Source organism: Spodoptera frugiperda, chromosome 2 (assembly GCF_023101765.2).
Source record: "Spodoptera frugiperda isolate SF20-4 chromosome 2, AGI-APGP_CSIRO_Sfru_2.0, whole genome shotgun sequence".
Taxonomy (NCBI): domain Eukaryota; kingdom Metazoa; phylum Arthropoda; class Insecta; order Lepidoptera; family Noctuidae; genus Spodoptera; species Spodoptera frugiperda.
This window is the reverse complement of record NC_064213.1, coordinates 11354591-11378986: the sequence shown is the minus strand read 5'-3', so window position 1 is coordinate 11378986 and position 24396 is coordinate 11354591. Positions and strand designations below refer to the sequence as shown.

Genomic DNA, 24396 nt, shown 5'->3' with positions numbered 1-24396 from the left:
TTTAAGATTCATCTCTTGGTGAACGGGTATAAAATGTGTTTTCTAACTAAACCTCAAGTTCTAAATACATTTAACTCGTCGTGAGCGTGAGCGAGTCCACGCGAGACACAATGTATTTTTATTGAATCTTTTATAAGGGCACATAAGAGATTAAATATAAAACGATTTTTTTAAGTCATGTCTCTAATACCAGTAGGTAATTGACATCTGATATTTATTTACCACGTGTCGAATTTGCCTCCACTTCTGTTACCAGACTTTACTCTAGTAAAACATAGTCTATCATGTTCTAAGAAACACACACAAATAAAACCATCATACTACACGTCATTGACAAGTTTCTCACTAAGACCTCCAATCACTTGGAACACAAGATAATCCAAATTCCATTCAATATGTCCCTTGTACGCATTGAAGGCGTGGGCGACCTAATCGTAGGCGTATCGAGCGACAGAGGTTACTTATTGTATCCAGTTACCGACCGGGTCAATCTCGCTTTTATAATAACCACGTATTCTGTGTTATTACATGTATTGAATCAAATAAGTTATTTATCACTTGAGGCTTATTAAAAGAAGGTTATCCATTCAGAGCTTTGTTTCAAGGGAATAACCATAAATGTATATGTCTATTTATTTTCTTGATAAAAGATCGATCTGGGAATCAAACATGATGGTCCTTGTTCGCGTGCACTCCCCATCGAGGCTGTAATTATAAAAATAAAAAATATATATCTTTCGAGAAAAGAGAAAAAAATACATAATCTGCAAAAAACAACAAACTTCGTAAAGTTTTAATTAATAAAATTGTCAGAGACTTGTTTTAAAAACACAGCATTCGGGACACAGCGTTGAAGTTTCGCAATTAAAATAATTAAATCGAAATATCCATTGTTTCCGCAGGTTTCACTGGAAATTATTAATTGTGAATTGATTAATTATATTCTGTTATTGCTGTGTAATCAATGGAAACACATACATAGGTACGAAGCCACAAAAACGTGGTGGGACCGGACTCAAAATATTTCAATTTGCATGCAAAAATTATTACGTAAATTCAGCAATTATTGTGCCGATAGTCATATCTACCAATATTCATAGACCAAAGCCTTGACCAACACCTGAGTAGGCTAATGTTAGGTGGTTGGGTCAAAGGCCTAACCACAGAATAATATGAGGAGATTCTTCTCTTTGGAGCCCTGACCACCGCTGGATATTTATGTGCTACGGCTTTTTCAATTATTTTTATAAAATCACTCCATTGTGGCAAACTACGCGAATAATACTTATGCAATATTGTCGAATAGATTTAAGAATTTCAAAAACTGAATAATCGTGTTAATTCTAAATGCGAGATAGGATACGTATATTTGCCATTAACATAAGTATTATATTATAATTTAACAGTAATTGAAGCTGCATATTTATACTTTCAACCCGGAGTGAAGCTGCATGCATATACTAGAGACTTTCACAGCTGACTACGTTAATAAAACTGAAGAGCTTGCGTCATTATGTTTGAACACGCTAATCTCGAGAATTAGCTGTCAGATTTGATAAATTATTCTTTCTTTCAATTTTCTTTTAATAAATTAAATAAGGAATGGGGTATCGAAGTTATTTCGCACTACAACGATACATTCTGATAATGCTACAAAGTTATAGTTGTTTTTTTGGATGTTTGTCCGTCAATCTTGCTGAAAGTACTGAACGGATTTTGTCAAAATTTCGTATACAAACAATGAGCTGACTTGGGTGACATGACTGTTTATCCCATGAGAACGTGGACGAAGCCGCTGGCAAAAAGAGGTAAATATTAATTATAATTAGGTACTTATTGACTTTTAACCGAAACTCTCGTCTTCATTAGTTACACTATGTACCTACTTCTACGATTACTTCTTTTATTGTCAAGTGCATATTGACTGAGTATATTTGTAAACTACAAGACATAGTCTGCTGTGTAAAATGACAAGTCATTCGATCTTAACAATATGTGTGGATTATTCCAAACTCCACGTATATTGTCGATACAATAAGTTTCCGTATAAATTGGGTATAAATTCTCATTTTGAGTTTCCAACTAATGTATACTCAAGCAAGATTCTATTTGCATATGGGCCCATAACAAAGAAATTTCTCGGATAAGATATATTACAGGGAGTGAGTATTTGACAAACTATATCCCTCGGAGGAGGTCAAGAGTTTGTGAGGGCTCCGCGGATTTAATATTGTCATCGTACAGATGTCTTATGTAAGAGGAGGTTTTATATTGAAATTACACGACAATATCATGTCGGTTGTTGGAAAGCTTGGTTGAGAGTTATTGCAACTTCGCTTATTATTAAGCTTACGTTTATTTGGAGAAGCTACTGTGTTAAGGTTTAAAAAGTGCATTAAAAGTTATTTATTTACTAAAGTAATATTTTCTAGTACAGAATATATATTTGTGTTTGTCTTTTTACATTTAATCCCTGCTTGTTAAAATATTTAATGTATATTTTCATCAATTAACGTTAACATATATTCAGCTTAAAGTTGTACCGTTTGCTCACGGAACAGTTTGACGAGTTATCTCGACCAGTTTCAAGCCGCACTAAGGGCTTGTAGTCATGAGTATAATTTTTTTATTGTCGATAGGATGCCGTTTGGCCACCAACTCGCTTGGTGGTGAGCGATGCTGTGGCCAACGACAAACGAGAGTGCGTTCAGTGCTTTAATTGGCCGCCTCGAATAAACTAACTAATCAGAGCACCGGACGCGCTCTCGTTTCGAATACTTCAAACGTAAAGCTAAGGGTACAAATATAGTTATATAAAGGTACAATATTTCTAATTACAAAATGAAATCTATGAACTATCTCTAATTTCCGTGGGTCGGGCGTAGTGTGTGGCGGCGTGTGGCGGCAATAATTAACCTTTATCTCGGTATAATGAATCCAATCAGCCACGGCCCGCTGCATAATGACTCGGCTTCGCTTTGACCCAGTTCAAACACACGGTCACGTGGTGCTAACTTATACACTAGTTTTATTGCAGGTTTTTAGTTGATTTCAGTTTTATTATCTATGTAGCCTGCCTGCTTTACCTACTTTACTAATAAAGTAATAAGTGTTGAACTATTTGAGAATGTGTCAATGTTTGTCACTTTTTATTGATATAACATATAAACTACAGAGAGGTTGTAAATGTAAAACGTAGAGATTGATCGGTCTCAATGTGCTGAAACAGACACTTAGGGCAAACATTCTTTCCATTCCTCTCTTTGATAGAGATTTCGGTCAAAAGACATAATTATACAAGTTTTTGGTACGAAACTTAAAACATTAAATGCTAGGCTAGATAAAAATACATAACATAGTCCTCGGGTCCTCGTATATGGAGTATCTAATACATTTGCTATTGCAACTACGTACTGGGAAGTACTCAAATAAATATACTGCACAGAATACGCTTAAATATTACCTACTCTTTAGCGTAAGACCAAAGTCTAATAGAGGAAAAACTAGAAGAGGAAAAACGAGAAAATCATTTGAAATAACTCGCACAATTTCACCAAATATATTTCCAATAATTCGACCGTAGTTTCTTGCGCTTTTCACGCGACACCTATTGAAATGTGTCGCACGTTCCTCGCACCTGCGCGAAATCGGTCGAGCTTGCAATGAATTTTAACATTGATACATTCTATGATGGATTTAATCAATACATTACATGAAATTCTTGCAATATTGGTGTGTGAGGGATTTACTTCACGTAAGGTAAAATTTTTAAACTGCGATCTCCAATCAGTGTGGCAAACGTTGAGATTGTGGCAAATTCTCTTATGTATCCATCAGTCCACAATGGGAAAACTGGCATTTTTTATGTACGAAGTCGTGGGTAAAACTTACTAGTTGTTAAAACTGTAATCACCTATGTGTATTTATTATCTTTCGCTAGGTAGGGTGAGTTTTAAACGCATTTTTGGCACAAGAAAAAGATTTCAGTATATTTCGATACCGTAAATGCGTTTTTGATCATAAATCACATAGAGCGAAAATTGCCACCTGGTATAGACAAGTGACAAACGATTATGAGTTTTAAGACCATCAAAAATACACTCATAATCTAAACTTTCAAACGCAATAATTTTATCATACGGGGTTAAAAACAATATAGGTATAATGTTTTTATAATAACTATCGAGAGACCTAATAGACGCGGCGACGTCGCGCAGCCTACTCACATTGCTCCACACGGCGCAAGTTGCTAAAGAAGGAGAGTCCCTCTGTTATTCGAAATAAGTAGAGCTTTTCTTATTATTTCACGTGAATATGGGTTTTATGTGATCGATATAACTACACTAAACAGCCAAATTATTTATTTTGGCTTAAAACTAAGCTTCCTGTACTCGAAAAATAAATATACTACACTCTAATGCAAAGTAATGTGACAAAGGATAGTTTTTCCGTCAGCATTTTCCATACATGCGTCAATAAAGGGGCACAATAGGGCAGTCCCATTTAAATAAATTCTCGCTTGATAGGATTGGAGCCACACTCGTGACGACTCGTTATCCAATTGATGAAAACGGTTGATTCTGATTTGTGTTAGTTTGTACAACAATGGCTGCCCTCAAGGTCATGTTTGTGTGGAATCTTTAGTATATTTGCAATTGAATGAATGCGGGTTTGTATGAGTTAAGTGTAGTGTTGTTGCAAGTTTGAACCAGAGTACATTTGGTTGTTTTGATTTCGATTTCTGGCATATGTTTGTTGGGGAAAAGTGATTGTGCCTATTTAAAGTTATGTCACTTTTTGGTCAGCTGTTATGAGTATTTTTGGAGAATGTAGTTAACGGTGTTGTCAAATTGTTTTAAAGCAGTTTGTCAAAACAATTTCTAGAATAAATTGTACTAAGTAGTGCGATTTATAGGAACAAACCCCTAAAGTGTTAATCTCCTAACCGAAACCCCAATTATCCCTAAAAACCCAATTATCATCTCATTAGCCACTACTAATAGTGTTCATTGTCATTAACAACGAGAAGAGACTTGTAGAAACGCCATGTAGACGGTTTTGAAGTCCCTTGAACAAGGATAGTCTCCAGGGAGCTAATCATCTCGGTGTGGTAATGATAATGTCCATACTAATGTGGCTAAGTCCTAAGTGACATTTGGGAACTAATCGACTAATTAGAGGTCATGTTGGGGTGAGCCAAGGGTGACGGATGTGTATGGGAAATTGAAAGAGCTTAATCAAGTAATTGCAATGTTTAATTTCCTTTTATTAGTTATAAAACATGACAAATATCCAGCAGCACTTTTTATTATAAAAAAGAAAACAACGATATAAATAAAAATCTCAGAAAATCCCATTTAAAACAAATAATTTATTCTCAAAACTTTTTGGACATAAAAGCGAAAATTAAACTTAAGAGAAAACTCATAATTTACGTTAAATTCAAACGAAGTGAAACAAACGAGAACATACGTTAATGGAATAATGTCTCCATTATGTTCTAATCAGTAAAACATAAAGTATTTTTTTGATTTTACTTTTTACCGTCATTACCGAGACCGTTTCATTACCGGACACTAAGGGTGAGGTCACAATACTGCGTTGTAATATAACGTCAAAAACTTAATTAATAATGCAAGCTATTTTTACTTTTATTAAACGTGGTCTCACTATTGTTTTTTTTTTAAATTCATATACATTGTACATATCTTACTGGGACCGAGTACAGGCACGAGGCACAACAATTTGTAGATTACACAGAGAATTATTGCGGAGGAGAATGGCTACATGTTATACAGTAGTTGTTTTCACAGCTGTTGGTTTTCTTTTGTTGATACGATACGGCAGCTTATCATACATACATATAATCATCATATCAATACCCTTGCAGTAACAGAACTGTAAGTTAAACTTCACCGTAATAATTTAGCTTTTAAGTCGACTATAGATAATAAAAAAATGTATAGATGAGGTTGGGTTCACGTTTGACCGCTATTGCACCTGATGGAAAGCGACGATGCGGTCGACGATGGAGCGCGCATACCAAGAAGTAACCTATTCACTATTCTCATCAATGTCATCGTAGATTTTTGTGACGCATCGTCGCAACATACTGTTGTATCGTCGCCCTTACGTCTGTTGGACGTGCGACGTAATTAACGCAGTGGAATGGAGTTGACACAATTACTCCACTAGCGGGTATTACTGCCCGCTCTGTATTTGTTCTAAACTGTTTTTTATTTATTGTAACGACGATGTACTGAAAGGAAATGTATTAATTAAAATGTACTTTGAGTAATAATGAAACGATGTTTCTTGGGATGAATGTGTTAGAATAAATATGAATAGAAAATTAACAATTAGTGGCTTACAACACAAAAAGAGGAAATATCTACTTTTGTTTCGAAATAAATGTGATTGCACTCTCATTTTGGTGAATTATAATAAAAATATTGGCCCAACACTACATAAAGTAATATAAATTATTTTACTATTCCGTATGAGTTACTCAACTCAAAGTAATATTAATGAAATAAATGCATAATAAATAAACTCTAACTTTACATTATTTATTACGCAAACCACTCGTAGCACTATGTAAATGAACACAGTTCTACGTAAATTACGTAGCTGCTACGGCGCTACGGTGCTACGGCGTAGCACTTGCAACGTTCCGTTTATTTTGCGAGAATTACTTAATTTATTCGTGTTTATTTGTCTAGTGGTTTACTTGAACATGTACCCAGCTTCGATTCCTGTGTGTTTAAGTAACTAGTACTTTATGTGTACCTAACTTGTAGTTTTGCTATCGACTTTTATGTAAAGGAAAATGTCAACTAGTTCGAATGCACTCAAAAGTATCTACGTATATTGACCTTGCTAAGGTCATACCTACGCTATGGGTCATTCCCACGCCCTCCCTTCCTGTTGATGATCTATAATAATAGTTGGTTGTTAGAACATCTAACGTTTCCAATCTGAAGAGTAAACGAGTGACTCAGCCTAGGTATTTGCACCGATGAAAGATTAAGATATAGTAGTATATGGTCAATAATCATTATTGGGACTTTAAATAGCAAATGCAGCACCTAGGAGTGATACCAAGCCTCCTAAAAAACTAGCGTGAAATAATGTTATGTTTTATTATAATTTTATTATAAACAATGTTATTTTTTGTGAAACAATGACATCCACCACAGCAATGACTTTCCAAAGGTAGGTCAAATTTTACTTGCTTAGCTAATTAATTCCAGCATGATAGTAACTGGTAACGAGTGGTGAGTCCGGTGTGTCCACACCTTTATCTGATGGCCACCGGTCGCCGGCGACGGGAGCTCGATCCTGATTGGAGGGGTTATCCCACCGCTACTAAGGTTTTTACGATGATAATTATGGTGATCAGAACATTGAGAAAAAAAAAATCGAATTTGAAAGTAATTTTTAGTAAACGTTAAATAACATAATAATTATTTGGATTTTTTGTTGTACTTCTAATCTCTGCTAGTTATATTATTAAATTAATCCTACTATGATGGAGACTACCAATTACACACATTTATACTCACTCACATTTTCTACTTGCAATAAGTCCCATGTAATAGGGAGTGAGCCTATTACCATATACTGAGTACAATTCCAGACTCCGTGTTACTACTGAGAAATTTTCAAAAAACCGAAAAAAGCAAACCCCTTGTTCGACAGTCGCACTTGCGACTACTCGACCAACGAGGCAGTCAAACCAAAGCATATACAGTTTAATATTACACCCTTGTCTGAAAAATTACGCAACACACCCTATTCACTACAGTACAATATAAAGTCGAGTCTGAATCGAGTAGAGACCGGTAGTAGGGACAGTGGACACGTGCACGGCACAATAAGGCGCGGAAACAATTACTTACAGTGTATCAGAAACGTGTCCCAGCGCCGGCGAATTGAAGGTGGACGCAGTTTACGATCGCGTACACCCACACCGAGGGACACATTGCTCGCTTTATCTATTATGGATGCTTCTAGAATCATGGGTTTCTTGAAGGTGTGATAAAGAAATATATTATGCAGATGGTGTCGAATGGTAGGGTGTGAAAAGCATTCTGTCTATGAATAGTCTTGTTAGTGTAATGGTTGGAGAGGTGATAATTGGATATTGTTGCTATAATTGAAACATAATAGTTACTACTTACTTTTCACTCCATAAAAATCTGATTAGTTGAGAAGCAGTGATAATAAACTTAGTTTTATTGAAAGGCATGTAACATTGATGAGTTCAATGAACGATAGAATAGAGCTTTACATAACAACTTGGCCTAAAATGTATCGCAAAAATGAAATTGACACAACACAATAACGAAATCAGTATGTACTTCAAATGTCAATTTCCACTGGCAATGGCTAAAAGAAAAAGCCTTGAAACGCAATAAAATGGGAATCGAATAAAATGCAAACGTATCGTAATACCATCGCCGCTCTCAGAGCCGAGAGATCGCATTACCGCTCACTTTACGAATTAGCAATGACAACCTCTTTACGCGACCGTGGAAAAAAATGGCGCGGTATTTGTCAATGACTGTTTTTACGATAGAGGCGCTTGTGTAGCGAGTATTTACTAATGATAACTTTTAACAGCTTACTGTCGAACGATTGGGATAGACATGTTCAAAATTAGTGTCTTTTTAAAAATATAGGTTTACATACTTTCAGCCGATTGAAAGATTAGTTTTCAATTATCAATTTACAAGTGTTTTGTTTCAAAACGAATGGAAATAAAATAGGTAACCTGTTCAAGTGATCCTCCACTTCAGGGAATGAGGGAGCTTTCAGGTAAGCCTTTTAAAATGAAACTCGATGAAGCTGAAACTAGCTTACGGACTATACTTTAGTCTTGATAAGTTAAATAAATAAACAGTATATCAGTACAGGTAGAGACAAAACAACAGTTTCACAAACTAGCGGTTGTAGGAAACCCTTTGTCCATTCACCAAAAAAGTACTTTACCAACCCAAAACTTCACCAATGTTCGTAGAATATAGTTAATTCACAATAAAACCAACAAAACTAAACTAATATCAGTAACCAACTGTTATGCAAAGCTGAAGTAAAAGGTTAAACCTCAAGACAAACACTGAATGAATGGAAATCGACTGAAATACTGAAAAACCTTCAGATACTCGTACACATTGAGCTCTACAGAACCAGTATAATTTGACCGTTGAATACACAGAGGGATCATATAAGGTGAGACCGTGATACACTGGTTTTGTATAGAATGATATGTAGTCGTGTCTACTGAAACTGAAGTGAAACAGAAACCGCTTAGTTTCGTTATTAAGGTACAGTTTTATGTACAAGGTGGTGAGGTTGTTGATTGATTGGGAGAAGAGTGTTGCAGATTCTTGGATAGCTGTAATTTTCTTTTTTGGTGTTTCAGATTAAGACATTGTTAATGAGTTTTATTTTACGAGCAAACGGATCAGCTGGTGGTAAGCAATCGCCGCCGCTCATGGACACCCAAATCACCATACATACATATGGTGGTTACAAGTGCGTTGTTGGCCTTGGGGGTTAGAAGTTTAAGGATTGATGGGGAATCGGGGATTGGATAATTGGGCCTCCGGTAATTTCACAACGCAACTGTTGTTTCACGTCGGTTTTCTGTGAGGCCGTGGTATCACTTCGTTCGATCCAGCCCATTCGTGCCAAAGCATGGCTCTCCCACACTTAAAGTTGACACACACACTATGAGTACTACCAAATCTTCAGAAAGAACATTTTGTGGAAAAAGTGATCAGAATTTAGTATTTTCTAAAGAAAGTTTGAATGTAGGTGTGGTTTTATTTGTCAGGTTATTATAGTAATATATTGAAAAGTTTGCCAGATTATACAGGGTCTGCTTTTTCAAACACAATGTGGACACAGGTCTACTACTTACTTATAGTATCAAGCCCCTATAAACCTGCGCTAATAAAAAGTAAGGGTCCGCATGCAGGTTTACCTCACCTTACATAAAAGGACCGTAACCGCGTCCGTTAACCGACCGAAAGATAAACTTACAGTTAAAACTACACACCCTATAAATATCTGCAAAATGTATGCTACTACCTCTTTAATGCAATTTGGACTTTCTCTTCTGGTGGATAAAGTATATATTCCAACGCGGAGTACAATGGTACTTATGGTGGTTTCAGTAATTTGGTATTCAGTTTTAAGTTCGGTTAGAAAATGTGGTGTTAAATTGATTTTGTTTTGAATAGTGTTTGCACGTAGTTTTTAGAGTAAAGGGAAACCATGGCTTATTATTATTACATTTTGGAAATACATAGGTACGTGGTAGTGCGTATATTAGTTGTATGTATATAACACGATGACAGAATTTTCTTTTAACAACAAAATTGTCCCCGCTACTAATAAAATCATTTCATAAACAGGAAAACGTTACTGACCATATTCTTTATCTATTTATTTCAAGTGAATGAGTTTTTCATTGTTCAGGGTATTTTTTTACTCAGGGTTTTGTGAGTAAATTGTAATAAACACTTGATAATATTAACTATAATATGAGCATATATAACATACAAAATGCATTAAACGAACCTCTACTATACTTGTGATACTGTCCTCTAATAAGAGTAGCATATCAAGAAGAAGAGTAAATTGACTCACTTTTATAGGGGTACACCATTAATCTACGTATACTTACTACTATATGAAAATAACAAGCAACATGATTGCGTGTTGTCGCGCTTTTCCGACCTCTAAATGATCACAAAAGGAAACTTCATCCTATAATGGAAAACTGTTGATGAAATATTTACGTCGTATCATTAAGAAAAACAGCCGCCTGACCCGCGGCATTATACGTTAAACGATTTATTACGAAACAAACTGAATTATGCAAATTGAAAAATCCATTTAGAATTACCATTTTCGTCAACCAGAGTTAAGCTTTTGACGAGAAATGGAATCCATTCGATACTATGAAGTAACTTGTCAACAAAAAGAAAAAAGAAAAGAGCGCGCGCTATGAAAAATATCTTTTTTAAATTTCGGACGTGCCTAGACAACAAATTGTGAGGATTATTGCACTCACTTCGGTATTGTAGTCGTCTCTGTCTTTTCTACGAAGCTGGTAGTGCTATCTCTTTCACATTTTCCAGTTCACGCCTGCGCGTTGAGGGTTTTCCCGAAAGATGTGGGCCGGTAGAAGCTTCGTACGCTGCACATTTCTGCGAATTAATATGGACTTTAATTTTGTTTTATTTTATATGGATGATGATTAATTGGATGTATCTGGATTTTAAATTACTTTAAATGAAACGTTAAAAAAGTAATTTTTATTAAGTTGTGTTAGGAACTTAAATATTAAAATAAACGAAAAATATATTTTACTTTTGGTTTCTCAAGTCAAATAGAGACACATTATACAGAAAATGTCTTATATTACAGTACACGTGAAGGAAATGTTATAATTCGCAACCGTATCAGTTACGCAAGAGGGGAGGAGCAGTCTACGTAGCTTCGATCGGCCACCGAGCCAGAGTCAGCCTCTGGAACCGGCGAGATCTCCCGGGCGAACGTCGTGTGCGGACGAAAATTCCCGGACTCCGGATGAAAATTCGATCAGTGCCATCGTAATAATTAAAAAAGTAATCGAACTGTCAAAAAATGTGTCTGCCGCGTTTCAGAGCTGTCACATTTGAATTTGGAATTTATTTCTTTTTTATTCGGCCTGTGTGAGAGTGGAGGTTCCGTGTGTGATTGTGACCTTTGTTTTAGTCAAAATCTAAATTATATTTTATTGTTCCGGTTAATTTTTTTATAGTGAGGTGGCATTTTGTGATATTTAGTTTTCGGACCATGAAATTAATGGTAAGTTTTACTTAACATTTATTTAATTAATGTCACTTAGTTAACAGGCATGGTTTTGATAGAAAATTTGAATAAAGTTAGTGAAAATTGTCTTTAAAATGCCGGTCCTAATTTTAAGAATTTAGGGTTAATTAAAATTCTTGGTGAGGGCAACAAGTTGGGACTGGAGCCCACCGGTGGCTGGATGGGAGCAACGTATAACGTAAGCAACAATTGCCATCTACATTTATGTAACTAAGCGATGAACTGTGCTTTTGTGTGCTTAAGACGTGTTTGACCTCAAAAGAGTGGAAGTATTGAGCTCGTCATGTCCTTACTCGGTTACCTGATTGGAGATCTCAGTCGTTAAAAGGATTGTCTTGGATGAAACTTTAATGGAGTGTTTTTATGTGACGTTTTTTTCTGTATATGGGATTGTGTTTTATATTAAGAGGCTTCTGTTAATGATTTTTGTCAATGAATGTACGATTTTTTTTTACAATTCGATTTTCATTGTATTTATTACTATATTTTATATCTGAATTATTTCAAATTTCGTTCGGCTTTCAGTATAGAACAATCCTTTTTTACAATAGCAAACCATAAAATAAATAATTCGCAAATCTAATAGATAAAAAAATGAGATTAATGCTCTGATTAAATATAAGTAACTATTTAGTTTAGTTTTTTTGTAAGATTTTACGATTTTAATTAGAAACAACAGCACTGGGCGATGTTGCCTCAAAGAGACGAAGTCGTTAAAAAAGCCGAAATATATGGTTTCAACCCATGAAACTATGTACCATATCATTATCGATAATAGTTATGGGAATGTGTATTTGTCTCCCTAAATAATACTTACTAAGAGATTATTGCAAACTGATGGAAGGGTTATTTGGAAGCATTTGGATACTGGATAATCAAGCATGGTGAGCAATGGTGGATTGATCAAGAGAGGAAGTTTTAAAGGCATTTGATTATAAAGGCAGTAATGTCAGGTGCAATGACAATATTGTCTTATATACAACCACTTCAATGGTTTTTCCTTATCGAAAAAGAAGAAGGTGTAGTAGGATATAAATACTCCCCAGCTATGCCGAGACCTCTGCATACCCACTATACGATAGTTATGTTTATTAGTCTCGTTATAAAAAAGGGGAGTCCATTGCCGACTACAGGCACAAGTGTTCAGAAGTTCGATTTCGGTTTTCTGTCAGGCCGTAGTACCAAAGCATGGCTCTCCCACACTTGAAAAAAAATACTTACTTACAAAAAAGGTGTCAGACAAAAAGTAAGTAATAATAAAAGGGATAAAGTTGATGCTTAGTAGGTATTTGGTAACAGCCTGACACCTATTATTATGAAACCAATAACGTAGGTAACAAAACTATTGCCTCGCTCAACTTAATTATAGAATGAACTGATGTAATATATACAGGATTGTCAAACTAAAACAACATTTAGAAGTTCAAGCCCTTTTTAAAAACTCGGAAACGTACTCTTAACTTTTCTGGTGTTGCGAGACTCCATGGGCAGTCCTGATCGCTTAACATCATGTCACTCGTCTACATCAGGCGACCTGTCTTACCATTTACCCTATATCACACAAAAAACTACAATTAGATAGGTATCTGTTTGCTCCGTTCCGAATATAAGCACGATATTATATTACGCGCCTCCTCAGCTATTTACGTCAGCCATCTTTAGCTGAAGATATGAATGTCGGTACCTGTAATGTTCCCGGGAATATTATCAGCCGAGCCCTAATATTGTGTGGGGGTTGACTCCCGTGTTACGCATAAATATACCTCTTGATGTAGGTGTCTGGGTATAACCTTATTGGAATACTTTTAACCTTGTCAAGGGCACGGTTTTATACGTATATGTTCTATGATATTGAATCTTTGGGGAGTGGGGTACAAACGTGATTGTGGAAAATGAGAATGTGGATTTGATCTTTGAATCAGTCAATTTCACATATCGTAATATCAGGCTATAAGTGGGTCCCAAACGTCCTCATCTCACACGGATAAGGATTGAGCTTAAACACCACGCTTGCTCAAGGCGGATTAGCGATTTAAAAATTATGATTAGAAATTATAACACCAAGTTTCCTCACAATACATGTTTTCCTTCACCGTATGTTAGTGTTATCTAAATAATCTTAGAAACTAGGTACATAACTCGCAAAAGTCACATTGATACTTACTAGGATTTGTCATCAGTCAACAAATTGACAGTTATTTGGAATCCATTACATGGAGTAAATTGAATCCGACAACAGGTGCAGGATGCACGTACTATGCCGTTAATTTAATCAGCATCAATCCATACAGGTTTGGTTGCATACAGGCTGATTAATCTTATTTCCAGCTGTGGTATTCGACGTTGGCCTCTCCAATGGTATCATGTATAATTCGTTACTTACTTAGCTGGACGTCATCATATGCTACGCCTGCCTGCTTGGCTTGGCGTGTTTCAATTCTCTAACCCAACGGTACCTTAATGGCAACTGTTACTTCAGTCTGTGTGGGAGAGTCATGCTTCGGAATGAATGGGCCGGCTCAACCGGCGTGACTACAGCCTCACAGAAAACCAACGTGAAACAACATTTGCGTTGTGTAAGTGAGGTTACCGGAGGTCCAAATTCCCCCCTCCCTATTTTCCTAGGAGCCGCTTCCCCAACAACCCTCAAATTCTTAATCTCTGGTGTTTCGGGTGTCCATGGGCGGCGGTGATTGCTTACCATCAGGGGATCTGTCTCGGTGTCTGTCCAAGTAGATTTAACAAAACAATATCTTAGTCACAATACAGATACTTCTCCTGTATTGAATACTAAGCGTGATAATATTTGCAAGCTATTGAACCTATCTTCCAGATAATTTATCCTGAGGTGGTCAGATCGTTTTGAAAGTACAGCCCTACTTGTGAACATAAAGTTAGATTGAATCGCTTTATTTTGGCGGTTGGGTAGAACCTTTTCAACTTTATCGGTACCGAGGCGACCTTGCTTGGCACTTGGTACCTAGGTATTACTGACCTCTTCTTTTGTACTCATTTCGGTACTTTGGAGTTTTGTACTCTATTTCTGGTTGCCTTTTATTTTTGATTGTGATGGTTTTTTATCTCCATTTTTAGAGCTGGCTCTATTGTTGATTGTAGAGGTTTTCTATTCCTAAATTGAGATTGAAAATTAATGGTCACACAAGACTCGTGTATTTTGTGAAAAATAAAATGTAAAATGGTATATTTGGCCGACATTACTGTCAACAGCATCATGAATTATTGTTGTAGTTTTAGTTAATGTGTTGAGAAGAATGAGCAAGAAAATAATTTCAATATTTTCTTTATACGAGAAAAATAACTGCTCAGTATTTTCCACGCAGCAGCTGCCAACACGTAAGACAAATAAGAAAAGGAAAAGAAAGGCTAAAAAAGTAGAAGAATAAATATTTTCTCTATTCTTTTCATAACATCTTACGTTCTACATTTTGTAAAGTGCGAAGGTAATAAATAAGTCAGTTGGTTCAAGCGAGGCGCGGGTCGACTGCCACAATGGCGCTCATTTGTATCTACTGGCCCTGGCCGCCATTTTCTTTTAGCGCAAAACAAATATGGCGGGAAATGTGTTGTCATTAAGTTTAGACGTGTTTTCCTTGAAGCAGCGAGGGCTAAGGCAACTGGGGAAAGGAATGGTGGAGAAGACCGTTTCCAAGATTAGTGAACCTTTAAAAGCTGTTTAGTTTTGTGTCAAACAGATATGTTTGTCGATGTCTTTGATGACCATTCCTTTCAGTGAAACTTGCAACCATGCTGACATGCAGGTATACTTCAGTCTTCCACTCTTAACTTAAGTTTACGGAAATCGAAAACCACATTTCTTAGAACACAAAAAGCCACGCTTGTGACCATAAAATGAATGAAACAAGTCCACTGCTCCTTCGCTAGTAACTTCCATTTATTTGATGTCGATTCAAATAATACTTAGTTCATCTCGTCTCTAGAGATGTTCCGTCAATGGCGATTTATTTCTGCTCAATAAACATTCAATATTTACTTTCTTTTGGGAATTAAGAGTGGCGTCACTTGTGTCAGGTAACATTTGAAATATCAAAAAGTAGATTTCGTACGATTGTGAAGCTTGTGGCGATTTTCTTTGTGTCTTTCACAAAGACGTTTGTAACCTTTTGTGTGAGGTTGTGGAGCTGAGGGGAAATGGTTGGAGGTTCATCTTGTACTTATATTTTAATATTATGTCTATATTCCTGGTTAACGGTTAGCAGTACAGTATAAGCAATAACCCTTTTTTTTTAGGTTTTACGTTAGTCACAGCGTGTGCGATATACCGATTGAAGTTAAGAATAGACTGATACAGAAAAACATTCCTGTTTGAAGGAGGAAAATCATCAAAAGCCTTCTTTCACCTTGGCTGAGGCGAGAGGTAGTGTCAGACTCTTACTGACTAAAAACTAGCCCGTTCGTACTCTTGTTTGGTGCTGGAATCCCGGTAACTTGCTAGGTTGTCCGCCGTTCCAGATACTCGTATAATGAAAAGCTAAACCTAACAAATGGCCTGAACTTAAGATAACAAATCTAATTGCCACATCTTCTATACTTATAATAAATCTGTAGAGAGGTCAATTCTGTACATGAAATATATTTCCAAAATAACTATCAGCGGGTGATTAGTAATCGATACTGACGCCAAAAATGCAATCAGAAAAATTTTTGTCTGTCTGTCTGTCTGTGTCTGTCTGTCTGTCTGTCTGTCTGTCTGTCTGTCTGTCTGTCTGTCTGTCTGTCTGTCTGTCTGTCTGTCTGTCTGTCTGTCTGTCTGTCTGTCTGTCTGTCTGTCTGTCTGTCTGTCTGTCTGTCTGTCTGTCTGTCTGTCTGTCTGTCTGTCTGTCTGTCTGTCTGTCTGTCTGTCTGTCTGTCTGTCTGTCTGTCTGTCTGTCTGTCTGTCTGTCTGTCTGTCTGTCTGTCTGTCTGTCTGTCTGTCTGTCTGTCTGTCTGTCTGTCTGTCTGTCTGTCTGTCTGTCTGTCTGTCTGTCTGTCTGTCTGTCTGTCTGTCTGTCTGTCTGTCTGTCTGTCTGTCTGTCTGTCTGTCTGTCTGTCTGTCTGTCTGTCTGTCTGTCTGTCTGTCTGTCTGTCTGTCTGTCTGTCTGTCTGTCTGTCTGTCTGTCTGTCTGTCTGTCTGTCTGTCTGTCTGTCTGTCTGTCTGTCTGTCTGTCTGTCTGTCTGTCTGTCTGTCTGTCTGTCTGTCTGTCTGTCTGTCTGTCTGTCTGTCTGTCTGTCTGTCTGTCTGTCTGTCTGTCTGTCTGTCTGTCTGTCTGTCTGTCTGTCTGTCTGTCTGTCTGTCTGTCTGTCTGTCTGTCTGTCTGTCTGTCTGTCTGTCTGTCTGTCTGTCTGTCTGTCTGTCTGTCTGTCTGTCTGTCTGTCTGTCTGTCTGTCTGTCTGTCTGTCTGTCTGTCTGTCTGTCTGTCTGTCTGTCTGTCTGTCTGTCTGTCTGTCTGTCTGTCTGTCTGTCTGTCTGTCTGTCTGTCTGTCTGTCTGTCTGTCTGTCTGTCTGTCTGTCTGTCTGTCTGTCTGTCTGTCTGTCTGTCTGTCTGTCTGTCTGTCTGTCTGTCTGTCTGTCTGTCTGTCTGTCTGTCTGTCTGTCTGTCTGTCTGTCTGTCTGTCTGTCTGTCTGTCTGTCTGTCTGTCTGTCTGTCTGTCTGTCTGTCTGTCTGTCTGTCTGTCTGTCTGTCTGTCTGTCTGTCTGTCTGTCTGTCTGTCTGTCTGTCTGTCTGTCTGTCTGTCTGTCTGTCTGTCTGTCTGTCTGTCTGTCTGTCTGTCTGTCTGTCTGTCTGTCTGTCTGTCTGTCTGTCTGTCTGTCTGTCTGTCTGTCTGTCTGTCTGTCTGTCTGTCTGTCTGTCTGTCTGTCTGTCTGTCTGTCTGTCTGTCTGTCTGTCTGTCTGTCTGTCTGTCTGTCTGTCTGTCTGTCTGTCTGTCTGTCTGTCTGTCTGTCTGTCTGTCTGTCTGTCTGTCTGTCTGTCTGTCTGTCTGTCTGTCTGTCTGTCTGTCTGTCTGTCTGTCTGTCTGTCTGTCTGTCTGTCTGTCTGTCTGTCTGTCTGTCTGTCTGTCTGTCTGTCTGTCTGTCTGTCTGTCTGTCTGTCTGTCTGTCTGTCTGTCTGTCTGTCTGTCTGTCTGTCTGTCTGTCTGTCTGTCTGTCTGTCTGTCTGTCTGTCTGTCTGTCTGTCTGTCTGTCTGTCTGTCTGTCTGTCTGTCTGTCTGTCTGTCTGTCTGTCTGTCTGTCTGTCTGTCTGTCTGTCTGTCTGTCTGTCTGTCTGTCTGTCTGTCTGTCTGTCTGTCTGTCTGTCTGTCTGTCTGTCTGTCTGTCTGTCTGTCTGTCTGTCTGTCTGTCTGTCTGTCTGTCTGTCTGTCTGTCTGTCTGTCTGTCTGTCTGTCTGTCTGTCTGTCTGTCTGTCTGTCTGTCTGTCTGTCTGTCTGTCTGTCTGTCTGTCTGTCTGTCTGTCTGTCTGTCTGTCTGTCTGTCTGTCTGTCTGTCTGTCTGTCTGTCTGTCTGTCTGTCTGTCTGTCTGTCTGTCTGTCTGTCTGTCTGTCTGTCTGTCTGTCTGTCTGTCTGTCTGTCTGTCTGTCTGTCTGTCTGTCTGTCTGTCTGTCTGTCTGTCTGTCTGTCTGTCTGTCTGTCTGTCTGTCTGTCTGTCTGTCTGTCTGTCTGTCTGTCTGTCTGTCTGTCTGTCTGTCTGTCTGTCTGTCTGTCTGTCTGTCTGTCTGTCTGTCTGTCTGTCTGTCTGTCTGTCTGTCTGTCTGTCTGTCTGTCTGTCTGTCTGTCTGTCTGTCTGTCTGTCTGTCTGTCTGTCTGTCTGTCTGTCTGTCTGTCTGTCTGTCTGTCTGTCTGTCTGTCTGTCTGTCTGTCTGTCTGTCTGTCTGTCTGTCTGTCTGTCTGTCTGTCTGTCTGTCTGTCTGTCTGTCTGTCTGTCTGTCTGTCTGTCTGTCTGTCTGTCTGTCTGTCTGTCTGTCTGTCTGTCTGTCTGTCTGTCTGTCTGTCTGTCTGTCTGTCTGTCTGTCTGTCTGTCTGTCTGTCTGTCTGTCTGTCTGTCTGTCTGTCTGTCTGTCTGTCTGTCTGTCTGTCTGTCTGTCTGTCTGTCTGTCTGTCTGTCTGTCTGTCTGTCTGTCTGTCTGTCTGTCTGTCTGTCTGTCTGTCTGTCTGTCTGTCTGTCTGTCTGTCTGTCTGTCTGTCTGTCTGTCTGTCTGTCTGTCTGTCTGTCTGTCTGTCTGTCTGTCTGTCTGTCTGTCTGTCTGTCTGTCTGTCTGTCTGTCTGTCTGTCTGTCTGTCTGTCTGTCTGTCTGTCTGTCTGTCTGTCTGTCTGTCTGTCTGTCTGTCTGTCTGTCTGTCTGTCTGTCTGTCTGTCTGTCTGTCTGTCTGTCTGTCTGTCTGTCTGTCTGTCTGTCTGTCTGTCTGTCTGTCTGTCTGTCTGTCTGTCTGTCTGTCTGTCTGTCTGTCTGTCTGTCTGTCTGTCTGTCTGTCTGTCTGTCTGTCTGTCTGTCTGTCTGTCTGTCTGTCTGTCTGTCTGTCTGTCTGTCTGTCTGTCTGTCTGTCTGTCTGTCTGTCTGTCTGTCTGTCTGTCTGTCTGTCTGTCTGTCTGTCTGTCTGTCTGTCTGTCTGTCTGTCTGTCTGTCTGTCTGTCTGTCTGTCTGTCTGTCTGTCTGTCTGTCTGTCTGTCTGTCTGTCTGTCTGTCTGTCTGTCTGTCTGTCTGTCTGTCTGTCTGTCTGTCTGTCTGTCTGTCTGTCTGTCTGTCTGTCTGTCTGTCTGTCTGTCTGTCTGTCTGTCTGTCTGTCTGTCTGTCTGTCTGTCTGTCTGTCTGTCTGTCTGTCTGTCTGTCTGTCTGTCTGTCTGTCTGTCTGTCTGTCTGTCTGTCTGTCTGTCTGTCTGTCTGTCTGTCTGTCTGTCTGTCTGTCTGTCTGTCTGTCTGTCTGTCTGTCTGTCTGTCTGTCTGTCTGTCTGTCTGTCTGTCTGTCTGTCTGTCTGTCTGTCTGTCTGTCTGTCTGTCTGTCTGTCTGTCTGTCTGTCTGTCTGTCTGTCTGTCTGTCTGTCTGTCTGTCTGTCTGTCTGTCTGTCTGTCTGTCTGTCTGTCTGTCTGTCTGTCTGTCTGTCTGTCTGTCTGTCTGTCTGTCTGTCTGTCTGTCTGTCTGTCTGTCTGTCTGTCTGTCTGTCTGTCTGTCTGTCTGTCTGTCTGTCTGTCTGTCTGTCTGTCTGTCTGTCTGTCTGTCTGTCTGTCTGTCTGTCTGTCTGTCTGTCTGTCTGTCTGTCTGTCTGTCTGTCTGTCTGTCTGTCTGTCTGTCTGTCTGTCTGTCTGTCTGTCTGTCTGTCTGTCTGTCTGTCTGTCTGTCTGTCTGTCTGTCTGTCTGTCTGTCTGTCTGTCTGTCTGTCTGTCTGTCTGTCTGTCTGTCTGTCTGTCTGTCTGTCTGTCTGTCTGTCTGTCTGTCTGTCTGTCTGTCTGTCTGTCTGTCTGTCTGTATGTTCTTTATAGAAACAAAAACTACTCGACAGATTTCAACGAAACTTGGTACAATTGTTCTTCATACTCCTGGGCAGGTTATAGTATACTTTTCATCACGCTACGATCAATAGGAGCAGAGCAGTGAAGGGAAATGTTGGGAAAACCGGAGAACTTACTCCATTTTTGAAGCTTCCGTCGCGTGTGCGGCCTTAATGGTTAAAGCTACACAGAAATCATGTATGACGGAAATGTTCTAAAATTTTCAGTAAAATTTTTGAAAAAATTATTTTATATCAGTTGCAAAGATTCTTTAATAGAAATAAATTATTACATGGAAACCAGTTTGGTTTTACAAGGGGTCGTTCAACAACTGATGCCGGTGTTGAACTTCTTAATAACATTTATGATGCATGGGAGGACTCGGCCGACGCATTGGGTATTTTTTGTGACTTATCCAAGGCGTTCGATTGTGTCTCTCATGAAACACTGATCAGGAAGCTATCCCATTATGGAATACGGGGCAGCTCTCTGGATCCTCTTATTTCATACTTGAGTGATAGGATTCAGAGAGTCGACATTAACGGAAAAGTTTCCTCCGGGTCTATTGTTAGGATGGGTGTTCCGCAGGGGTCAATTCTCGGCCCGTTTCTCTTTCTTATTTATATTAATGATTTACCTTACCTTGTGAAGGATAACCATGGGATAGTACTGTTTGCTGATGATACATCTTTATTGTTTAAACTCAAACGTGGACAATTAGTCAGTGATCATGTAAATAGTGCTCTCTCAAAAATAGTACGCTGGTTTAGTGCCAATAATTTATTACTTAATGAATCAAAAACTAAATGCATTAAATTCACAACACCAAATGTTAGACATGTGAAAACCAGCGTGCTAATCAAAGGCGAGGAGTTGGACCCTGTAGATTCAACTGTCTTTTTAGGTATAACTCTGGACGCTAAGCTACAGTGGGCTCCACACGTAGATAAGTTGTCGAAAAGACTCAGCTCTGCAGCATATGCCGTTAAAAAAATTAGAAATTTGACCGATGTAAATACAGCGCGATTAGTATACTTTAGTTATTTTCATAGTATCATGTCATATGGTATCCTCCTGTGGGGAAATGCTGCTGACATTCAGTCTGTCTTTGTGCTGCAGAAAAGAGCCATTCGACCAATTTATAATCTTAGTCCGAGGCACTCTCTTAGGGAACTATTTAAAGAAATTAATATATTGACTGTTCCTTTTCAATACATTTATGAAAATGTAGTGTATGCTCACAAAAACATTAATTTATTCAAAAAGTATTGTGATATACATAATATAAACACTAGAAGTAAAAACAAATATATTGTTCCCACTACTAGACTTAAGAAAATAAGTGGTTCGTTCAGATGTCAATGCATACGCTTTTACAATAAAATTCCCAGCGATATTCAAAGTTTGAGCCTGAATAAATTTAAAAATGTTATTAAAGAAAAACTGTATAGTAAAGCTTTTTATAAAATTAAAGACTACTTAGATGATAGTGAGGCTTGGGAGTGAGCCGCTATAATGTCCACACAGGTCATGTTGACATGTTTGTAACACAAGTTACATTTTTATACAATTTGACATGATATACATTAATATCATTCGATATTTTTTTGTTTTCACATATTATTTTTAAAATTGTTAGTTTGAGGACCGTGTGAGAGTTTGCCTAGTCATTTCACTTTTAGTTAATTATATTCTGACAGTGTGAGCATTTGTGTGGCCTACCCAAATGTTCTTTTGGTAGGTATTGTTCGTCGGATCATACAGCAACAGCCGTCAGCTGAGCTCATTGTAAACTGACACATGCGTGCTGCCATCTGAACAGGTCCGCTCAAACTGCTGTGGTTCTTTCCTCAAAAGACCACTACAGAATAAACTTGCACGGTTCTCCGACATATTTAATTGATTTTGTCTGGACTTTAAAAGAGACTATGACCTCTGAGTTTGTTTCGGCATTTCTTCTCAGAGTAGTCGGATAGGAAATGCCGGCCTCATCTAGCTATTTGAAATATTGACGTGTAAAAGTGTTATTTTATAATCTATTTACAGAAATAAATATCATTCATCATTTACAGAAATAAATATCATTCATCATTCATTCATCATTAATTAACATTATTACCTATTAAATAAAAAAAAAAAACATAGAAATCGGTACAGAAACACCAAATATATACATGAATTACGCTTAGTTTCTATTAAGTAGGTAAAGGCGTAGGTACTTTTATTTTATTATAGATCGATACTAAACCGGAATATATGATTATTTTTTTTTGTCTTTCTGTCTATCTCTATGTTCAGGCATCACGTGAAAACTAACGGTTTGATTTCGATGAAACTTGATATAATTATACCTTATTATCCTGGGCATAAAATAAGATACTTTTTATCCTGGAAAAATAAGTAGAAAAAAAAAACTTAATTTTTCACTTTTATACTACAGAACGCAAGCTTAATAGCAGTAGAGGGATATCCTTAATTATTATGGGCCTAGCCGTATTTGGCTCCAATAGATATTTATAAGATGTCATTGTTAGAGTTCCTCAAAATGGAGAAATAAAACATCCACGCGAAGACCGACATCCACGCGGACGGAGTCGCGGGCGGAAGCTAGTTTGTACTAAAATATAAACAACCACCAAATGTTCCTATCATCTTCATCATCCCTTATCATTATCATCTAAATTACCATCTTTAACATCATAAATCAAACAACTACCAGTTTTTAATATCGGAAATCGCTTTAAAAAGTTATCAGAAAAAGGTCAACAGTGTCTTTAGCACATTATCTGTGACGAGGCCATTGGGTAGGGTCTCGTGTCGCCCATATTTCATGTTATATAGGGACACAGCCCTTTGTTGTGTGATTTGTTGATACTACACATCCGCGAATACAGATTTGCGCAGTAATACAAGCGGATTTAAATAATAATGGAGTAATAATATTGGTTGGAGTAACGCTCATTTGCTTGTTGAGTTTATTTTATGTAGATACATAGATATTTTGATGATGTTCTTGTTTGGGAAGTAGGATTAGATTATTTTTTGAAAAAGTTTAGTATTATTCAAATCTTGATGACCATTTTGGGATCTTTAGAACCTTACCCTTTACCTTTGATACGACCTTCAAGAAAAGAGCATACCTACTTCTTTTTAAAAAAAAGCACGCACCGGTGACTCCTCTGGTGTTGCGGGTGTCCATAGGCGGCGCTGATCGTTTACCTTAAGGTGACTTGTTTGCTCGTTTGCCTCCTATTACATAAAAAAAACCTATCCAGTTGATCTGTAAGTTATTGGATGTACGCGTCTTGTGGCTGATGTAATAATGATAATAACACAGCAGTGAAATAAACAAAAACGATATTTCTCAATTACGAGAATGTTCCAGCAAATTTTAACTATCCTTTGTTCTTTAGCTGCAAGAGGAAAATGACAAGTTTTCCTCATTTACTCCTTAGATTGTTTTAGGTGTTAGATGTCAAACGAGGAAATGTTGGCGAAAACTACCAAGTAGGCCTTCTGACTTAACACATAGTTGTATTATCGGACTTATCACTATATATATATGTTTATCTTTATATGGTTGCACATCGAGCTATACAAAACCAGTATATCATGGTCTCATTTTGTATGATTTTTGCGCGCATTCCAAGGTCAGTTTATACTGGCTGTGTAACTTGATGTGAAACTATACATATAAAGTTATATATCAATCGGTCAGAATGCGTAACTCAAGCAGCTTAGCGGGGCGTCTTGTGTTCCGGATAAACAGACAAACAGATGGATGTGACGTGTATTGATGGGATGCCGTATTTAATTACATTTGGTAGTAGCTGTTGTAATTGTTGTATAGTACCTAATTGCGATGCTTTTTGTGAAGACGTAGTAGTACTGATTGAGATTTAAGTGTGGGAGAGCCATGCTTTGGGACGAATGTGCGAACTGCTAGGGAGTGGAACTCCTTGCCGGAGTCTGTGTTTCCTGATGAGTATAATCTAGGTGTTTTTAAGG

General features: G+C 38.2%; 1 protein-coding gene across 2 annotated transcripts in view; it reads left to right on the top strand.

The window, feature by feature from the left end:
* Window positions 1–11521: 11521 nt before the first annotated feature.
* LOC118269053 (uncharacterized) overlaps window positions 11522–24396 on the top strand; it is a 72206-nt gene continuing 59331 nt past the window's right edge. For both annotated transcript variants that reach the window (XM_035583938.2, XM_035583936.2), the window contains exon 1: window positions 11522–11865. The gene's annotated coding sequence lies outside the window, so the exon portion shown is untranslated. The remainder of the gene's footprint in view (window positions 11866–24396) is intronic.